This window comes from Bombyx mori, chromosome 27 (assembly GCF_030269925.1).
Source record: "Bombyx mori chromosome 27, ASM3026992v2".
Taxonomy (NCBI): domain Eukaryota; kingdom Metazoa; phylum Arthropoda; class Insecta; order Lepidoptera; family Bombycidae; genus Bombyx; species Bombyx mori.
In genome coordinates, this window is record NC_085133.1 from 7,427,585 (window position 1) to 7,445,933 (window position 18,349).

An 18,349-nucleotide genomic window follows, 5' to 3' on the forward strand; every position below is an offset into this window, starting at 1 on the left:
TGCCACTCACCTTCATACATGAGTTCTAGGTATCGGTTATTATTTTATTCTATTTGATGATATTTAAAATGTAATGAAATAAAAGTTAAAACGTAATAAATTCCATAGAGAATAATGTAATTCTCTTTACGGAATGAAAATTTAATATCAAATTGTTGTAATACAGAACAGAAAGAAATTTCTCGACCATCATTTTACAATGTAAATTAACTTAGAATAAATTAATAAAAAACGATCATATTAAAATTGGTTTACCTCGGAGACGTGACCTAAATCTCAAGATCTAAACTAGATTAAAGACAAGTCTGCGAACTCATCTAGAGAGTGCTCCGGTTTGAAGGTAAGCAAAGCTCACAACAATACCGTTTAGGGTTGTCAGTTTCTTTAAATATTTTTTTATGATTTTTTTTTATATTAAATTAATGACATTTTGGAAGTTCAACGACATCTCCACTCGTGGGTCTTAAAAACCAGTTTGGGAAGGTAAATTTAAGGAAAATTATTCTACATATTTAGATATTTCAATAGATTATAGACACATAGTTTGTATTATTATCAGATATCGCTCAGAGGTCATCTAACAATCAAACACGAAAACGATCTAAGTATTTAAGTGAACTAAATGAAATGTTATAATGTTATATTACAAATTCGAACGTTTTTTCACGTTAAGCTCAACACCAATCACAAAGTATGATGTCATACGTAATGACGTCACAGGAAATAAACGAATGATGTGCGTTTAACTAAGATTGTAAAAAAACAATTTTTATTTATTGCTTAGATGGGTGGACGAGCGCACAGCCCACCTGGTGTTAAGTGGTTACTGGAGCCCACAAACATCTACAACGTAAATGCGCCACCCACCTTGAGATATAAGTTCTAAGATCTCAAGTATAGTTACAACGGCTGCCCCACCCTTCAAACCGAAACGCATTACTGCTTCACCGCAGAAATAGGCAGGGTGGTGGTACCTACACCCGCGTGGACTCACAAGAGTTCCTACCACCAGCTAAAATTTAAATTTACAATTGTGGCGTCACACAGCCCTGAGCTCCCAAAGTTTTGACGTAGTTATATATTTATGTGGCTATCACGTCAGCGGTAGCATTCCGTGTGTCTCTGGTTTGTATAGTCTTGGGTTTATTGTTTCAATCGCCTCTTAAGAACTTGCCTACAGAATCTAGTTGGTAAGTAATGCGTATACCTTGCGTACAAACCTACATGCGTATAAACCTTATTAAGGCAATAACTATAAAAACTTTAAATAAAAAGTTTTTATAACTAGCCGAACTAAAAAGGTTTTTTTTTATAAGCATGGAAAGTTTGTTCTTTCTTGTGTAGCAATAAAAGCATAAACATTTATTAATATTAAGAAAAATCTACTAATTTGAGAATGAATTTAAGCTTTAAAAAGTTATAAATTACACTGTTAAAAAGATTGTAAAAATAAAACAAAATAAATAAATTATTGCATTGCCATTACATCTATATATTAATACGTGAAGCAAAAACTTTGTATCCCTTTTTACGAAAATTGCGCGGACGGAGGAGTATGAAATTTTCCACACTTATAGAGAATATAGAGAAGAAGTGCACAATGCTAATATTTTTTTTAAATAATGCATCAAAGATATTTTAAATCAATAAGGAAAACATTACACACCTACATACCATGTATTTGACGCACACACGCATGCATACTATTTATTGTCAAACTTTTGTTCTTGGCGTCTGTTGTCAAATTGAAAATAGATTAAATATTGTTTGCCTTTGTTAATATTTTTTATAGTGTAGTCTTGGCGAAATTTGTGATTATAGGAGTATATTATTATTATTATTATTAACACTTTATTTCAGTTTTTTTTTTAAACCATAACACTCTGTTAGTAATAACTACTTATAATCTATGTCAGTAACTTAAAAAAAAAATCTAACACACAACTACCATTATATACATTTTTTTTTTTAAATAAAATACAATCATAATATTGTACAAACTTACAATTCCAATTAATTATAGTCGAATTTCGACTACTGCGGGGCCTCTAGTAGCTATTAAAATTCGATCTTTCAAAACAGACTATAAATTTAAACACACAGCAATTTGTAAGACTTTTGCACACACGATCATTTAACCGTCGAAAAGTACATATGTAATTAGGTATATAACGGCCAGTTAATATAACTATGCGTTCTTATCGCTAACAGCTTGGCTAGATTCCTTCTAGATAAGCTGTAGTGTGAGTAGAGCACGGTTGTTGTTACTGCTTATAGGTCATTCAACTTCACTAAATAGTATTATGTAAATTACATCGGCATTTTAAAAACTAATTCCACTTTTGATCTCATATATTTCGTTAACGAAAAGACAAATTGTTCATTGTTCTATACTTTTCGTATATACTGTGTTACTTATAATATTTTGTATTCAAGTTTAACAATATTTGCTATGTGTATGGCCATTACTATAATTCTCATGTGATATTTGTTATTTTAGCTGTTCTACACACACTCATCACTTTTAATTATTATTCTCATAATCCTCTCGCAGGTCTGCTGGAAGAGATTTCTTAAAGAAATAAGCAGTGCTTTTGTACATAATTTTCCTATTACTCTGTATTATGTCTTCTTTTTTGTGTGTACATAAATAAATAAATAAATAAACAAAGAGGGATGCGAATTTCTCAGTGGTTATGGATTGTTTTAGGCCTGTGTTTTCTGTATTTTTAGTATTTCAAAATTTAGTAGCACGCATTAGTTCCGATTCAATAAGTTCTGGGCAAAGACTTCTGTTTTTGGTTGGATTGGGTATTGTCCAAAATGCTCCTTTTTTTTAAATTGCTTAGATGGGTGAACGAGCTCACAGCCCATCTGGTGTTAAGTGGTTACTGGAACCCATAGACATCTACGACGTAAATGCGCCACCCACCTTGAGATATAAGTTCTAACGTCTCAGTATAGTTACAACGGCTGCCCCACCCTTCGAACCGAAACGCATTACTGCTTCACGGCAGAAATAGGGAGGGTGGTTGTACCTACCCGTGCGGACTCACAAGAGGTCCTACCACCAGTAAAAAATTGTTGGTTGGATTGGGTATTGTCCAAGATGCTCCTAATGTATCCCAGACCGGTTACAGTTGCAAGCCTTGAGAAGCTTCTATCCAGTTGTGAACGTTTGGAGACTGATGAATCATCAGACATCATCCACCTATGTTATAATAGTCCAAATAGGAACACCGCTCTAAAATGCTATCAAAGAATGTTTTAGTATCGCATTTATGTGTAAAGCAACTTATCAGTTGTATAAACATAGACGAAGAAGCCTTTGTAGGTAATACTATAATTCAAATGATGTAACACGCGACGAGGTGGCCGAGTGGTTAAGGCGTTGGACTGCTAATCCAATGTGCTCTGCACGCGTGGGTTCGAATCCCATCCTCGTCGATAGTTTTTTGTCATTTACACTGAAAAACTATACAATGGACGGCTTTAATTATACGAATCACGTTCTGTATTTTGTGATAAGGGTTTTTTTTAAATAAGTAGTGTCCTTGAAACTGAACATTTTGTATAACGCCATCTCGTAAGCCTCCGAAATATGTGCAATGTTGCTTATTGGATATTCGCATGTTGGTACCTCAAAACTTGACGAGATGGCGGTACAAAACCATGTTACCTACTATACAATATTGTTTTGTAGATTATATTATTCTTTTTTTATAGATCTCATTTACGACATAGTGAAAGGGGATTGCCCACTCTCCATAGTGTGCTAGGCCCAAGATGGACATCAAATATTACTATAAAAATGTACTGATTCAAATTCTTAAATGTATTGGATATCTAAAAAATATATTGAAATTGACGCCACTATTATAAAAAATATAATAAAAATAAAAACTCGTTTTGAGGTTAATTTTCTATATAAATAAGTGTCGGATTGTGAGATACTTCAAGAACTTTTCTTTTCTTAATGTTTAAGATGTTCCTAATGTATTTTTATCCAATAGGGTATAAAAACACACACTTAATTCTTTAAATATCTATATTTTCTTCATCTTCATACACAATTAGTATCATCTAAAAATAGCAAAGGAGAGCATATACACGGTTTTAAATCTCGGTCAGGGTAAAACCACAATTCAGACAATGTTTTTTAGTCGTAGTATGAAACGTTATTGATAAAAGTAAAATAAATCGAAGAAAAATCAAAACACATCCATTTTGTACGCAAGCACAACACCACAAGCAGCAAGCGAAGTGTCAGTCAGTCAGATTAAATTCAGTGTTGTCAGTATAAAGAAAAATAATTACATGAAATTCATTTATCGATTATTTTTTTAAATAACCGATAATTGATTTATATCTTAATCTTTTTTTTACGAGTACACATTATTTTTTATGTTTTTGTTTTAGTTGTACATATTTAAATAACAATACTAGTAAAGTTTTTTTATTGCTTAGATAGGTGGACGAGCTCACAGCCACCCTGGTGTTGCTAAGTGGTTACTCGAGCCCATAGACATCTACAACGTAAATGAGCCACCCACCTTGAGATAAAAGTTCTAAGGTCTCAAGTATACAAGTTACAAGTTAAAGTCCAATGGGTATGTCTTCGATGTTATTTTATGTGCATAAAATCCATTAAAATCGATTGATTAATGATAATACTTAAAATGATTTATTTATATGTTTTATTTATATACTCAAAATATTTACTTCATACGTAAAAGGTTTTGAAGCTGGCAATATTTTTCCCGCAAAAATAAAAATCCTTGTTTTTTCAATAGAGTTACTTTTTTTAAACTACTTATTGTAAACTATAGTGGCGCTTATTTGCAAGAAAGTAAATGCATATTTATTTATGACAAAATTAATGCACTAAGTATTTTTTCTATAATCTATTGTCCGCTTTGGGCCGAAAATGGGCCATCCCCTTTATATAGTAAAATATCATAAGGAATCGATAAAACTAAGCTTGGTCGGCAGTCTTTAGTATTTTTAATACGACTTTCTTTTTGCTTCTAACTTCAATGCTTCGCGTATCCTTTTCTGGTGGTCGTACGGTTGTGGTCCTGTAGGGCTTTCCAGTTTCAACAGGACAAATGAACGGACTCGATGGTTCAGCAGCCATGAAGCCTCCTTATCTATCCCTCTCAGCTCTGTTTGATGCTCCTAATTCTAACTCTAGCAGAAACCAAAGCAAAGTTTGATATGACACTTAGGATACAACACAGAGTTTCTTGGTGGATGTTCTCAGCGGGTCGTGATTCCAATCTGGTGTTGAATACCTTTGTGATGCAGCTGTCCTTGAGATACTAGCCCTCCGGAAGAACTCGAGCAATTGTTAACAAGTCCTCGATTTGGATCAGTGAAAAGGGAAGTTACTATGGCTGCTAGAAGCTACTGTTACTGCCTCTTAGTGCTAAAGATATGACCCTTACCTTTTTTTTCGTTTAGCTGTTCACGACTTTTAGTGTTGTAATTTTTTTAATCAATATTATTTTTTGAAGAAGGTAATGACAGTAAAATTTGAAAATAAATTCATATCTTGAGTTGAATTGGTAATGTTTGCAAATCTATTTAGTCGAATGTTAGTTAATTTAATTTTTCCTGACGACTCCCCATGCTGCCTCGACAATTCTCTGTTATACTATTCGGTCATTACGGTCGGTGGTTTATGGACGTCAACAATAAACCCAAACTCACAGAGGCTTATCTAAACGTCCATGCGTGACTAGACAAGCCACTGCGTCCATTGTCTCCGTTCATACCAGTAAGCTAATCTGTGCTACTGAATGCTTGTGCAACACTTTGACCATTGGAAACCACATGGTAAACGACTACAAAATCACAAAATGATTAAAATTTGTTTCGAGTTAAAATGTAGGTTTGGTAACCATAGAATTGTGCATGATATCTCAACGTTTAAATTTGGAACTTCTAGATTATTTATCGACTATATCTTAAGCTTCTGATTGCGAGCGCTCATCATTAATGATAAAACGATTTACTGAACTGAAATTTAGTATTTATTGCAATTCTTGTCTTAAGCATGAGCAATCGGACGACCTTATTTCGTGATGAGCGAACCCGATATGTAAGTAAAGGTACCAGGTGCTGTCAGAATAGGAAGATAATGAAGGTATAGAAAAAACCCTTATTTTTAACCTAAGCCTAAGCGATAACCTTAAGAGGTTACGAAAGTGTAACGAAAAAGTAAGCGTGAATACCATCGCTTCCCTTGACGCATGAACCCAAAGTCTCAATTGTAATGGCTAATTCACTCTTCAATCACAACGCATGACTGTATCAGAGCAAAGATAGGCACGATAGTAAAACTTACACGTCCTGCCATGAGGGTTATTGTTTAATTAAATTTTGATGACAATGTACCCGATTAGACATATGTATTTATTCTTTAAGTCCAAACTGTAGCACCGAATTCCAGCCAGTGAGGAATGCAAACAGTGGTAACGATTGCAACGGACTATTTCCATACTGTGATATCCACAATATGTAGACCCTTTACCTTACGATAACTTCTACTGAACAGATTCCTTGAAAATTTCACTAAGTCTATGAACGTTTTGTGGGTAATTATGTACACAGCCTCCCAAGAGACGAATATAGATATAAGGGCCATATTCGCACATTCATCACAGATCTAGTGGGCGTATCGTGGGAGTCGTGCATTAAGAAGACGCGCCCGATCAATACGTGACTACGTAGTTACTAGTTTTTATCGATAAAGAAGCACAATAAGTAAAGATTTTAATAGGCTACTAATAGAATCAGTACAGACAGGGGGTTCGACGTAACTCGGTTCGTCGCGCATATGTAACGTGTTCATTCTTCGCGACTATCTTTAAATTTAGATACAACGGTTATTTTTCGTTCAATTGCCGAAGACACAGATTAAATTTTTCGTTGCCAATCTGAACTAGTAGATATCCAAAGGAATTGACGGCAAAATATTCAGTTAATTCATTATTGTAGTAATTGTTGTAGCTTAATGTTGAGGTCACCACAACTTTAGATATGGAGAACTAAAAACAGTGTACGGATAAGGAGAGGTGGAAATTCCAATTAGTATGGTATGGTATGGTATAATATATGGTAGGGTTATAATTGAATATCCTGACTAATAGCCGTACAGACTATTAGGCAATGTATTCTGACCTTTGACCTAAAGTCGAACTTTGGTACGTTCGCGGTACAGATTTACGAGTCAGCAATAAAGCAATCAAATCTTTGTGAAGCTTTAACGAGTTAGCGAATGGGCCATAACTGAAGTTCACCAGAAGGCATTCCCAAGAACACGAAAGAAAAGTTTGATGTTTATCTGCCTTTGGTTACATACCAGAGGGATAATTATCTATGTTGCCTCCTAAATCTATTTTCTCTTTCAAAATATTTGCAATTAGTCTATTCTCAAATATATCTTCTTCTTCTTCTTGCTTTTGTTTCCTCAATACTGAGGGTCGTGACCACCTCCTCGCAACAGGAGTTTATTACGGACCATTCCACGCCATTTGCCTCTATCTGCCGCCGAGTGTAGAGCATCGTGAACTGTGGTGTCGAGGGTGGTGCGGATCTGGTCAGTCCAACGTGTCGGGCCTCTACCTCGTGGTCTTCTTCCGTCCACCTTGCCAGTCACCATTAGCTTCTCCAAGCTGCCGTGATCCTTTCTTGCAATGTGGCCAAAGTATTCCAAAACTCTACGTATGCAGATAGTAGAAAGCCTCGTCTTTATCTGAAGTTCTTGGAGGATCAACACGTTGGTGCGATGTGCTGTCCAGGGAATTCCTAGCATCTTTCGCCATATCATCATCTTTCATCATTCAAATATATCATAGCAGTGGAAATAATTTTAAATTCTTGTACGACTATAGGCAATTCTTCTTAAATTTTGAATCCAAGACTAAGTGAGCACCTGCTATTTTTCAACCTTTTTGAGTTTAAAAAGTTTTATCGTCATAACCTAAAAATGAAAAATGTATCATCTGTTTTTATTGATTATCTCAGTTTTTTAATCTTTACTAGGTTCTAGTTTCTGGGCTTAAAAGTACGATATAAATATTAATATTTTCATAATTTATCTACCAATGAAAGCCGCGTTCGAATCCGCTTACCCGTTTCAGAGACAAAGAGAAAAAAAGATAGACAGGTAAAAAAGAAAACACATGTTTTGCAATCAGTTTAAAATCCATTTCTTCGAAATCACAGGCACTTAAAGTATTCCCATAGGTTTTATAATAATAAAACTTTTTAAATGTGAAATTTGAGGTAAAAGCCTTAATTACTCGTACGTGGTAATTAATCATTGCTGTCCTGTGCTTTACAGCGGATTTTGTTTGACACAAACCATAATTAGATCTGCAATTTAAACTTTGAGACAACATGCGCTCGACTTAATTATAGATCTGTTTTTTTCTGAATCAAGTTTAAATTTTATTGGCAAGTTTAGTAGAAAAACCGTTGAGCAAGGCGACAGAATGTTCTCGACCCAATAACTCAGGCCTTGGCGCACTTCGATAACATCTCGGGGTATTGTTGTGTCAAACTGTTCTAAGGGGTTTGGGTCCATTCTGTTTTATATTCGTTACATAATTAAAAAGGCAAGTCGTGGACTATCTTATCGATATTCATGTCACGTATTTTTTTTAAATAGCCTTTAATCCATCCCTTTAAGGACATTAGCTATCAAGCACGCATATTAGCTACTCTAATCAAACATGGAATCTTTATCAAACATTGTTATTACTACATTTGAGATTTTTACTGCCGATGACACCATTAATCGTTATGTGAAGCCATTACCATTATTACCAAAACATCCTTTTATTACATTACCACACACTATTTACCATTGCGGTATTGGCAAAATCGTTATGAGGAATTTCTGGTCAGGATAATATTGCGTTTACTATTTTAGGAGAGCAGGTAATATAATAAAAAAGATCACGTTCGTAATGCTACTTTAATAAATGTAGAGAATACAATAGAAATTACTATTCATTACAATTATTATTAAAATGTATAATAGGTTCCCAAAAACGGCGTGCCTAATGATGGCTTAAATTTGACGCCTCATTAAATCATCACAGCATTTGTTAGTGTTGTAAAAGGCCCATGTATTTTGTTCTTTGTTCAATCAAAATAAAATTTCCAGTTTCACTGAAACATTTCAATACCAAAAGGTTTTTCGGGTACATGCGAATTCAGAGTCCGTTGAATTTTGAAAGCGTTCCCGATATTGCTCAGCGCTTTAATCTGACAGTTTTGTTGAAGCAGTTATATTGAAAACGGAGTTCTATATCCGATTACCGTTCGACCGTGGCTGCATTGTCTGGATCGCTGTATGTATTGAAGCAGGTAACCTATTTACGTAACGTAATATTTACTAATGTAATAAATAACATGATCTGATTATTTTCATCCAAATAAAATAAATGCCAACTCTCATCTTGAACCGACCGATGGCATTAACGGTATCAATGAATTATCAGGGTATTCTCTTCTATATCGTTCCCGCACTAGAGAGGATCGCGACCACATGTGACGTTCTTCCATTGTTTTCGATCATGGGTGACATGGACCGCATGGTACAGAAAAAATTAGCCCACTGAGTTTCTCGCCGGATCTTCTCAGTGGGTCGCGTTTCCGATCCGGTGGTAGATTCTGCGAAGCACTGCTCTTGCTAGGGTCAGTGTTAGCAACTCTCCGGTTTGAGCCCCGTGAGCTCACCTACACACGTTAGGGTGAAGCTGAAATAGCCTCTCAAGGCTATCAGCATAGGTAGGGAAAAAAAAGGTACAGAAAAACAAAGTATTAAACAAACAAGGCATTCTAGAAGAGTTAAAATCTTTTTCGTTTTAAATTTTCGAGCTTGATTGCTCATGAGCAAACTCACAAGTTTCTTCTTTTTCTTATCCTTATTCTAACGTTATGCGGAGTGGGTTTATTTGGGTGGATTTGGCTTGAGCTTAAGACCAGCCGACTCTTCGATGTCAACCCTCCTTGGGTTATGCCTATTGGAAAGTATCACTCACTGGAAGGGACTTTTACTGATTTTTTTTTTAAACTTTTATTAATACTCTAAATATTATTTTAATAACCTACTACCTTTTTCTGTTTATTCTTAAGGCGTTTCTTTTACTTCGTTTTTTTTTTGTGTTCTGATGTGTATTTTATTATTAAAAAAATTTACACTATTTTTTTATTGCCCTTGTAGGCAGGCACACGAGCATACCCACCTGATGGTGAGTGGTTACTGTCGCTCATGGTTGTCAGCAATGCCAGGCGCAGAGCTAAGCCGCTACCTACTGTTAAGTACTTTCCACAAGTCTTAAAGAAGGACATGTCATAGTGCTCGAGAAACACCGTAGAGGGTAGCTCATTCCAAAGCCAGATCGTAGGTGACAGAAAAGATCTCTGGAAACTCTCTGTGGATGAACGCAGTGGTTCTAGGTATTAAGGATGAACTTTACTCCAGTGGCGAGTTTACAAGACGCTATCCATTATCAAAGACTCAAACATTGTTAAACAATCTTAGAGTAAATTAAATCTATATCTATACTCTATACTTAATATTATAAAGAGGAAAGATTTGTTTGTTTGTTTGTTTCGAATAGGCTCCGAAACTACTGGACCGATTTGAAAAATTCTTTTTCCATTAGAAGCCGACATTGTCCCTGATGAACATAGGCTACTTTTTTTTATTAATTTTTTTTTTTTTTTGGATTCATGTGTGTTTTAATGTTTCCGAAGCGAAGCGAGGGCGGGTCGCTAGTAATATATAAATCTACAGTGGTTTTTACGGATGTTCCGTTATAACTACTGAACCATGCATCCGTTTGACTTGAAACTTGGTATCCATGTAGAAAATACAAGTACTTAATGGCTACATAGGCTAATATTTATATGAGTGTTAGACTCCCTACACCAGTTGCGGGAGAGTTAATGATGAGAATCTTTGTGGAGGTGAGAAATAATAATGTTAATTTTAAATGCCAAGCGAAGCGGACAGGTACAGCTAGTTATTTATCAAAACAGAAACAATTACAAAACTTGCTCAATAGTAAACGAGAAAAGGAAATCAAGCTTATGCGACATAATTAAACAACATCCTCATTCCTGTAATTTGCTAAGTGATACTCTGTTTGTACAAAGAACTGCAAGCAAGTAGTGTTTACTTTAGAAACGACATAACCGCTCTGCTATAGAGCTGTAAACATGAAACTTAGATAAAGTTTTATGTCATGCTTTGCCTACGGAGGCGTAAATCCAGTCTGGTCGACCGAATTTGATTTTATATTTAAAAGTACCTAAATATGAGTAGTTAGTTTAAAGTACTTTAAAATTTAATGATCCTGCGAAATAAAACCGGGTATAACGAAACAAAGCAAAGGTAATATGTGGATAAATTGAGATAATAAATGTCCTAGTTTTGTCGAATATTGTAACTATACTTGAGACCTTAGTGTTTATATCTCAAGGTGGGTGGCGTGTTTACCTTGTAGATGTCTATGGGCTCCAGTAACCACTTAACACCAGGTGGGCTGTGAGCTCGTCCACCCATCTAAGCAACAAAAAAATAAAACAAAATTTAATACACAAAAGTATTTTTTTTTTATATTTCACTCCAGAACCTAAAAGATGTAATAATATTGCAATGAACGTCCAGTTGCTCTCGCTCAGACCATCCAAATCAAATAAGTATCTAACAGTTAGGATTTAAGGTTCATATTACAATCGTTATTCTATAATAGAATTGCTTTTCAATACTCTATGCATTCTTACTACCTACATTTGAATCTGATGCTACCTCTTGAAATATTTTTAAATACAAGTAAAATCAATACGTCTAAATCGAAATTATTAAAAACCCGCTATTTTCGGTCAGAGTTAGTAGACATAAAATAAGGTATAAATCTAATCTATTTAAATAAATAACAATAGTAGTTTATTTAGAAACAACGATTTACGTAGCTACTTATGTTTAGAAGAGCACTACCCCATCTTTTCCCGTGGGTACTGTAAAAGGGGATTAAGGTATTCTTCTCCAGAGAATGGACAACAGCACTCTCTGAGTATTATACTAACATCGCTAACCGACATTAATTGCTGGTGGGTATTTTAAGCATGTACGGGTAGGTACCAATTATACAGCCTATTTCTGGCTTTTTTTCCACTATCTGTTGTAGTAACCTCGGGGGGTTATACTAGACTCACAGAACTAGTAGGTGAGCTCACGGGGCTCAAACCTGACGACGGTGCTAACACTAATCCTAGCAAGAGTAGTGCTTCGCATAATCTACCGCCGGATCGGAAACGGGACCCACTGAGAAGATCCGGCGAGAAACTCAGTGCGCTGTGTCTGTGGGTTAATTTGTTCGCGGAGCCCTTCGTCGCAAGCGACGGGTTCGACGAGAAAGATGATCGGAGTTTCTGGCGGAAAGCAGTCATGCCTTCTGGTTTTAAGGATAGAACAGTAGTTATACAATGCAATTGAGACTCCGACCTAATAAGTGGGCGGCGGCATTAAGGTCTATAGGCCCCCAAGTACCCCGTAAGACCATATTATTATCTATCTTCTCCATATATAAAAATGAATTGCTGTTCGTTAGTCTCGCTAAAACTCGAGAACGGCTGGACCGATTTGGCTAATTTTGGTCTTGGATTATTTGTGGAAGTCCAGAGAAGATTTAAAGGTAAATAAATATGAAATGTTCGGAATTAAATAAAAATAGCATTTTGTTTTCCCTTTGATTTGTCACCCGTCGGACGGGTTCCTTTTGTTTGTTTTAAGTTTATTTTATACAATAGTTTAGGTCTTATAATTATCGATTGAGGCACTACGAAGTCTGTCGGGTTAGCTAGTACGCAATAAATAAAAAGAAATGTGTCCGCTTGGAGCGAAGATAGCTTAGAGCGACTAGTACAGATCTGTTTTGTCGTGCCTAAATAAGTTTCTTTTATTGCTTAGTTGGATGGACGAGCTCACGGTCTACCTGGTGTTAAGTGGTTACCGGAACCCATAGATATCTACAAAGTAAATGCCACCACCCACCTTGAGATATGAGTTCTAAGGTCTTAAATACAGTACAACGGCTGCCCTACCCCACAAACCGAAACGCATTACTGCTTCACAGCAGAAATAGGCAGGGTGATGGTACCTACCCTTGGGGACCCACAAGACGTCCTACCACCAGTAAAAATCAAGCATGATCGTTTTAAGCAATAATTAAAAACCACCAAACGTGCTTAAATCGAGTTTGACTTCGATGCCAACGCATTTTAAGCTGCTTTCAGACAACGCTATACTATAGTGCCATATAGTATAGCAGCCTATACTTAGCCAATAATATATAGTACAGTACAGTGTGGACGTGTCCATAACAATGTATGGTGTGCGATATTGTTATGAGCTATCACTACACAGTATAAAACAAAGCCGCTTTCTCTGTCCCTATATCTATCTATCCATATGTATGCTTAAATCTTTAAAACTACGCTACGGATTTTGATGCGGTTTTTTTTTAACAGATACAGTGATTGAAGAGGAAGGTTTATTTATATGTATAATAACATCCATTAAATAGTGGAGAAGTCAATAATAAATTACAGTTTCCGAAGCGAAGCGAGGGCGGGTCGCTAGTATACTATAAGCTATTATATTACAGCGTAGTCTGAAAGCGGCTTTAATTCGTTTTCTTAGCTAACATGTCGATGTACCGTAAATTTTTAAGTTGACGTTTAGTCTAAGAACGGTTTGTGAATAAAAAATGCGTATGATGGCTTGCGCTACGATTGCATTAACTATTCAAACAATTCAGAATAAAGTTCGTAAGAATAACGCATTACGCCGTCGGAAATGCTTTTATTATTCATAAAGACCTGAAAGTTTGTTTTAGACAGCGGCGATAACGTTTGTCATATTATATTTATTGTCAGTTAATGTCATTTTTTTATTTATTTACTTTGTAGACACGCAAAGGAAGTTACGATCTATAAAAAGAAATGTCAATTAAATACATTGTTACGAAAAATATTTGTTCTCTTCGTTTTTTTTTTAAACATTATTTCTTTAGGTATGAACTGATGTGTTGCGTATGGCTGGTTATGTTTATTTTTATTTTTTATTGCTCTTGTAGGCAGACGAGCATACGGCCCACCTGATGGTGAGTGGTTACCGTCGCCCATGGACTTCATCAATGCCAGAGGCAGAGCCAAGCCACTGCCTACCGTTTAATACTCTACACAAGTCTCGTTTGAAGAAGGACATGTCATAGCGCTCGGGAAACACCGTGGGGGGAGCTCATTCCAAAGCCGGATGGTACCTGGTAAAAAATACCTTTGGAAACGCATTGTAGATGACCGCAGTGGCTCTAGATAGTATGGATGAACTCTACTCCGGTGGCGGGCGGTGCGATATTAAAAACGAGATGATGGAATCATCTCGAACAACTCCTCATGTTACAATAAAATTTAATATAACTTGGAACAAATTACGCACGGTTATTCGGCCCCAAAGTAAGATTAGAATAGTGTTATGGGTACCAGAGACATGACATACATACTTATATACGTTTAAATACATATATATATATATAATATATAATAGATCATTGACACCCAGACAAAGAGCAAACAAACCTGCTCATCACACGAATGTTTACCCGATGAGGGGAATCGAACCCACGACCCTCGGCGGAACAGTCGGGGGCGCTAACTATTGCACCACCGAGTCAGTCAACAATATAAGCACTTTCAAATAATGTTTATCTTAAGGACACGATACCTTAAGATTGACAACTTTAATCTTTTAACTGCTAGCAGTAACAATGCTAATTTTGCGGTTTAAATTCAGTAGCCTCTGCTTAGTGCGAGTTTTTTAAAGTTCTCGATAGCGTAAAAGTTAACTCAAATTCGTATGGAGTTTGCCTACGTTTGCCGCTAGCGGCGCTGTTCCAACTGCATACAAATTCGAGTTAACTTTTACGCTATCGAGAACGTTAAAAAACTCCCACTAAGTACACTGATAAATCCCAGATCAATCTCAGAGCTGGATGTGCAGCGCCGTCTTCACCCCAGTATAAAACTGTACATCCTAGATAATGTAGGATTATAAAATAAATAATAGTTTAAAAAAACTAACAAAATACGCTTTTATAGGAAATCCAACAAAAAAATTTGAAAATAAATTTTAATAAATTTGAATTAAAAATAGTGTAAGATAAAATGATTTTATTATAAAAAAAGAGTGGGGTGCATGGAATCAGCATAAAAGCGTATTTTGTTAATTTTTTAAAGTATTATTTATTTTTAATTTATTTTGTTGAATTTCAATTTTTTCAATTCTTTTTTTAAATATTGAATTGTCATCGGTCCTTAATAAGTATACCAAATTTTGAATTAATCCGACGTTTTGAAGGGGGTCAAAATCATGTTCAGAGATTCCGTTGCATACTAACATACATACGTCTGAAGCTAATAAAAGCGTATTAATAAGCTAATTCGTGTATGCTTAAAGGAAAAATAATTTGGAAGTCACGTTATAAAGTCAATAGGTTCTAAGTGTTGTTGTCACTTATTGTATTCCAATATTGCGCTCCACTATACATTTAATAACACTATACATATAATAATACCATACCATACATTTAATAATTTGGAAGTCACGTAATAAAGTCAATAGGTTCTAAGTGTTGTTGTCACTTGTTGTATTCCAATATTGCGCTCCACTATACATTTAATAATACTATACATATAATAATACCATACCATACATTTAATAATTTGGAAGTCACGTAATAAAGTCAATAGGTTCTAAGTGTTGTTGTCACTTGTTGTATTCCAATATTGCGCTCCACTATACATTTAATAATACTATACATATAATAATACTATACTATACATTTAATAATACCATACCATACATTTAATAATTTGGAAGTCACGTAATAAAGTCAATAGATTCTAAGTGTTGTTGTCACTTGTTGTATTCCAATATTGCGCTCCACTATACATTTAATAATACTATACATATAATAATACCATACCATACATTTAATAATTTGGAAGTCACGTAATAAAGTCAATAGGTTCTAAGTGTTGTTGTCACTTGTTGTATTCCAATATTGCGCTCCACTATACATTTAATAGTACTATACATATAATAATACTATACTATACATTTAATAATTTGGAAGTCACGTAATAAAGTCAATAGGTTCTAAGTGTTGTTGTCACTTGTTGTATTCCAATATTGCGCACCACTATACATTTAATAATACTATACATATAATAATACTATACTATACATTTAATAATTTGGAAGTCACGTTATAAAGTCAATAGGTTCTAAGTGTTGTTGTCACTTGTTGTATTCCGATATTGCGCTCCACTATACATTTAATAATACTATACATATAATAATACTATACTATACTATACATGTAATAATTTGGAAGTCACGTAATAAAGTCAATAGGTTCTAAGTGTTGTTGTCACTTGTTGTATTCCGATATTGCGCTCCACTATACATTTAATAATACTATACATATAATAATACCATACCATACATTTAATAATTTGGAAGTCACGTAATAAAGTCAATAGGTTCTAAGTGTTGTTGTCACTTGTTGTATTCCGATATTGCGCTCCACTATACATTTATTTAACCATTAACTTCACGGCCTTTTGAGATGCTGTTTACGGTCGACCACTCAGGAGATACGACGACTGAGCAACGAAGATCCTAAATAAACAACATTTATTTTTAAATCTTAACGTTCCTAAGATCCTTGTGTGCGGAGTGTTGAAGACTTTAATTTCCCTTGGGCGTTGTAATGGCGATAGTAATTTTAGACGTCAATCGAATGTATATGTCGTGGGAGTATCGTCTTTTTTAATGGTCAAGATGTTCCAGTTTATCAATATCGATAGTTTTCTTTTTTAGAAACATAAAGGAATTCTTTGATTTATTTTACACTTAAGTTTAAAGCAAGAGTAAGGTATATGTTCAATACATGTAGACTCTTGACCTCTAATGGTCAAGTATATGTTAACAGTTTTATTTATGGCGATTTACTTGGCACTCGAGCACCGCGATAGTATAATATAGTTCACAGACCCGAGAATAACTTCAAGTCCACTAACGATAATTCATAAGTCTTCGTTTTCAATCGTTTCATTCTGAACAGAGCGGTCGTGATCGTCATGTAGTGTTGGAAGGGGTAGACTTGACTCACGACGTCCCGGCTTTTCTCCCCGCACGAAGTCATCCTACTGCACTCATTCAGTCTCGTACTGTAGTTCCGATTTGGTCGGTCCACCGCATTGATGACATCCCGCGCGTTTTTATACCATCTAACTTTCTTTACGCGATTTAATTTATAAATGTTTGTAGCTGAGTTTCGCGTATCAACGTCTGAATCATCGCACGCGTTTTTCTACGAAGTAACAACACCCACTTGGTGGAAGAACTTTCTTTATAATACGAAATGATCACAATAGTCGTATTCTTCGCTCCTGGCTGAGCCTATGCTCGCCCACCTGTCCTGGTGAAACTGGAAAGATCTAAGAGACACCAGTAATCCTTCCTTCCTAAAAAAAAGTCGTATTCTGTAACGGTATTTTAGTAAAAGGTACGCTTAAAAAATCATAAAGTATTTATTACCTACTTTGTATAAAACGGGTGGCCATTAGATCTGTTGGCATTTCAAATAAACAAGTTTAAGGAACCTTATTTACAACGGTCAAGTTTCAGGGACACGACCTTCAGCAATGAAGAAAGCGACGAAGAAGAAGAAGAAGATATACTGCTATATGAATTAATATCGTGACTAATCACAATATAGCGCAATATACCACGTGTGTTAAAAATTTATAACTTCATGAAATTCTTTAATCACTACCGTCCAAAGACAGGTGTGTTACTAAATGAACTGGCTATTAAATCAGTTTTTACATCAATGCTTCGTCAGTGGTACTCGAAATAAGCGTGAATCATGAAAACGTACGAAAAGATTATCAGTTGGATGAAAATAGGTCGCTCTGTTCCGACAAAATTTCTGTAACACGATTTACAAAACGCTAAGTAGAAGAATGTAACAATATTGTTTTGATTGTGAACGTTTTTTATTACTCATAAATTATTACTCAAGTTAAAAAAACATTCTGATTTAGGCATAATAATAAAATTATAGTAAAAGTATTAAACAATGTCTTTAAATCAACAGGAGTCCTTTTTTCCAATACAACATTAACATATCGTAATTACTCGGTAATTAAAAATAGTCGATGTGCGTAGCGAATCTACCCTACTGTGAGACCCATT

The 18,349-nt window shown here is 35.2% G+C and overlaps 1 protein-coding gene, 1 long non-coding RNA gene and 1 other non-coding gene across 3 annotated transcripts in view; 1 reads left to right on the plus strand and 2 right to left on the minus strand.

The window, feature by feature from the left end:
- Positions 1-18,349, minus strand: part of LOC134201545 (uncharacterized) — a 358,050-nt gene that overhangs the window by 176,239 nt on the left and 163,462 nt on the right. The gene's annotated exons all lie outside the window — the stretch shown is intronic.
- The window catches only part of LOC101743966 (calsyntenin-1), a 186,645-nt gene that overhangs the window by 113,176 nt on the left and 55,120 nt on the right, over positions 1-18,349 (minus strand). The window lies entirely within an intron of this gene.
- TRNAS-GCU (transfer RNA serine (anticodon GCU)) lies at positions 3,366-3,447 on the plus strand. Its single transcript has one exon. It is a non-coding gene; the product is annotated as a tRNA-Ser (tRNA).